Here is a 4,034-nt window from a genome sequence, read left to right as displayed (position 1 = left end):
ATACTTTATAGAAGCTAATGAGAATATAAAAAGAAAAGTATTAATTTATATAGAACTTTTTCAAATGAATTCCGAAAAATAAGATTTAATAAATATATTAAAATTTGACAAAAAGATGAGAAAAAAAATATATAGATATAAAAATACGATGGATAGTTTCATTTGGGATTCATAAGAATATAAATAAAAGGAATTTTTTTCTTTATGGTTGAATATCATGTTTTAATAAGTTATTATTTTGTTAACATTTTAATTTTGCATTTATTTTCAATTTAAGAAAAATAATAAATGTTATTAGGTTGATGAAAAAGTTATATATAATTTAAATATAAACAAAAAATAATAATAATGAGGTGTATAGTTGATTTCAACCTTCATTAGTGATGTCATGATTTACAGATTCAATTTTATTTTAAAAATTATTTAATATTTAACTTAATATTTTAAAATTTATTTAATATCGAAGGCCTTGTAGAATAACCAGAAGGTACAAGGTGCTATTTTGCATCCCATGGCGGTCCCAATCACTTGACTCACAAAAATAGATCTTGGGGATGATAGGGTCAGGTTTCCAGTCTTGAAATCCTGCATCAGATCTGAAGCAGTGGACACTATAGACATCATCACTCCACAGACAGCTAATCCTGCCAGTACACCGCCATGGTCATTCCCTGCCCATGCTCCAAAGTTGAAGATGGCTAGTTTCCCATAAGTTATGGCCAAGTTCCAATCTGTGAGCCCACTTCCATATGCGTTGCAGAATGCCAAAACTGGTGCCAGTATGTAGGCCACAAATACAAAATACCATTTCACAGGATGAAAAATCTGTGGGATGACCCCCATCGATATGGCAGCAAGGGCCACATACGCAGCTCCGGCCACCCAAATGGGTATGCTGTCCTTCATAAACATCTCGTTCCGCCGCTGCTCATCATAGGGTATTGCTGCATCCACTGGTGCCTCATTATTGCCATCACTGTTTCCCCCTGGAAGACCATTTTGTGTCCTCTTTGTCTTCTTCCGTCGACTATACATGGTGGTCACAGTGATGTACAAACTTTTGACGAAATTGTAGAGTCCATTACCCATTATGAGAGCAGTAGACACAAATACCTTGTAACCTTGGAGGCCATGCATACTTGTGTCAGCGGCAGTGTACCAGTCTCCTTCGTGGTTATGTATGCGAGGCCACATGAGACCCCAAGAGATAGCTGCTCCAAACAATATAGACAAGTTTACCAAGGGAGGGCAGATCATCCCAGCTCCTACATACGTCGTACTGAAGTCGAAGAAAAATCTGCAACACGACCATTTTTGGTGAAGTTTTCATTGCCTAGTTTTGAAACTAAAGAGATGGAAAGATGTATAGTAACGGAAATACATGCTTTTGATCCCGAGCTTTTAATCCAAAAGTAGGAAACTGAGCAAAGCCACAGTCGTGACCAGCTGTAAAAAACCACTGGAAGAAACCCAGAGAAAACTGACTATAAAGTATTTTCCGAGAGCTCTGACTTGTTTCCTGCAATACACTGTAAGGTGAAAAAACCATTGATATGTAAAGGTGAGGATAACCTACACTCTGTTTATATTCATTCGATCAACTTGAGAAATTTGTGAAGTTTCAAAAGTTATATATTCTGACATTACAGTAGAATTACCTTGCCTGCTTGTCTCAATGTCTCCCTGAGGAGTGAGGAATCCATTTATGAGAGTCGCTGTTGATGTACCACTTGGATAGGTGAGCTTATAGTCTATCAACATTATCTAAGAAGCAGCCAAGAAAGAATGAAATTCATAGTCACTGCGAAGAAACCCAAAAATAAAATACTTATATCGCTTATATCAAAACTTATACACTCTAAATGATTCCAAACTTCCTTACCTTCCGAAGAGGCACAAGCGATAACAGTCCTATGAAACTCACGGTGAAAAGAAAACCAATGATCCAACTAAGACTTAGATCTTTGACAGTGTCTGGAGTATTCCCAGGAGTACCAATGCCTGCCTGCTCATAGGTCTTTCTGCTCATAGCCAACAAGTATAACCCAAACCCCCCTGCCATTATACCCAATTCAGAAAACCAAAATCACAGAATAATTCACGATAAAGTGTTTAAGACTGAACTCATATATACCGGTGAATGCAATCCCATAACAAGCCACCACACAGGTTTGAATCACAGTATTCTCTTGTCTGGTCAACGGAGTCTTCAATAACCTGAACTTCTCAAGGAATTTGGTCCATGTTTTGATGAAAAAGTATCCCAGCAAGCCGAAAGAAACATTGAGAGAAGGGATTATTGCCGTGCTGAGGCTCAATTTTATGACAATTATAGAAAACATGATACCCAGCAGTAAGCTCACAAACATTGCTCTGAATGTGATCTGTTCCGACCAGGGAGGCAGCTTCTTGTCGTCAAAGATCTGCTCTATGCTCACCTCTTTCTCTTCGATCTTGTCTTCCCCGTTACCGTCACCAGACCTTAATTCTTCTCCATTCTTCACATGATAAACTCGTTTTACGAGCCCTACTCGACCATTAACATGATCATCCTCTACCTCGAGCGACCTGCTTTCAGAACTGTATATATCCATTTGGGCAGGACAGAAATCAGAATAGGAATTGGATCAGCCAGATCTAAGGATGTCCTCAAACAAGCGAGCATGCCACGAATTTTAAAAATATTCGGACAAGGTCTCAAAACAATACCACAAAATATCGTGTAGCATTCTCCAATCTTAATAAGTACAACCTAGTTCCAACTTAAGTGAAGCAATCTCATAATTGAAGTTTAGTTTTTCTTTCGAAATCACATTAAAAAAAATTTAACCAATACATTTCAAACCAACAAATATAATTCATTATCAAAACTACATGCCTTTTAAATTTTATATATATAAAGATGCCAAAATTATCAATTCCTAAAGAATAACATATGTTCAAGAATCTGTATTAAAAATTAAAGAATCTTTAGCCTTATCACCATACCAATCTTTTCGTCCAGATACTTGGAACTCGGCAATCTATATATAATAGAAAGAGAAGCATATACAATCTCTATCTTATTTTTATTATCCTGGATAAACTCAATCGATATTGGGTTGACTTGGAATTAGTTTGTTTTATTTTATTTATCGTGCATTTTGTTGGCTGCGAGCTTCTTTTTCTTATTTTATAATCATTACTAGTTTGTACTTTCCTCCTCTGGGAATGGACTGCTGTACAATACAGCCTGCATTTAGATTCGTGGAAGTTATGAACAAATTTTCGGATTAAGATTACCGTTGCAAGACTGTCCCTGCTCGAAGTGAGCATTGCTGTAAACATGTTTTTTCGAGATCTGATAATCGTGCACTGATTTTTCGAATAAGAATAACTGAAAAGGGTCCCCACTTGGCATGAACTTGGTTCTAAACCACACTGCTCCTTAAAGTAGCTGGTAAACCGCCATGTGGCGAAACGACTCTTAAAGTAGCTGGTAAACCGCAATGCGGCAAAACGACTTTCGTGAGTTTCTAACAACGGTGATCACCCAAGTTCCCAACAGAAGGTCCTGAATTTTGCTTCTGTTTTTTTATGTCGCTTGAGGCACACAGCTACAGTTACTTGTGAACTATTTTCTAAGCCAGTTTTTAATATATATTTTTATATTATGAAGGGAGGAAAATTGGTTTTGTATGAATTGTTTTGCCTACCTACTATCCATGCACTTCTAGACTTTAACTCTGCCGCAAGTGTTAAGATATATAATCTTGTTAACACCATAGATGTAATAAAGATTTGCATTATCTATTAGTTAGTGCAGGTAATTCCAAATTTTAAGTCTATTGCAAGTGTTAAGATGTATAATCTTGTTAACATTATATATTTATTAGTTGAGATGTATAATCTGGTTGACATTATAGATGTATTAAAGATGTCTATTATTTATTGTTATTTATTAGTTAGTATTTGATATATTATTAATTTAATATTTACCATTAACATTTTTAATAGTGTAATTTTTTAAAAGCGGTTCACCCAAAATTCACACC

At 35.9% G+C, this 4,034-nt stretch overlaps 1 pseudogene; it reads right to left on the bottom strand.

Annotated features, from left to right (window-relative positions):
* Nucleotides 1–450: 450 nt before the first annotated feature.
* LOC149249161 (putative metal-nicotianamine transporter YSL12) lies at nucleotides 451–3,706 on the bottom strand (annotated as a pseudogene).
* Nucleotides 3,707–4,034: the final 328 nt, after the last annotated feature.

The sequence above is a fragment of the Pinus tabuliformis genome, chromosome 7 (genome assembly GCF_031772625.1).
Source record: "Pinus tabuliformis cultivar Carrire ecotype Pingquan chromosome 7, CPIR1, whole genome shotgun sequence".
In the NCBI taxonomy this organism is placed as follows: domain Eukaryota; kingdom Viridiplantae; phylum Streptophyta; class Pinopsida; order Pinales; family Pinaceae; genus Pinus; species Pinus tabuliformis.
Note: the sequence above shows the minus strand (reverse complement) of the source record. Positions and strands in the feature narration are given on the sequence as shown.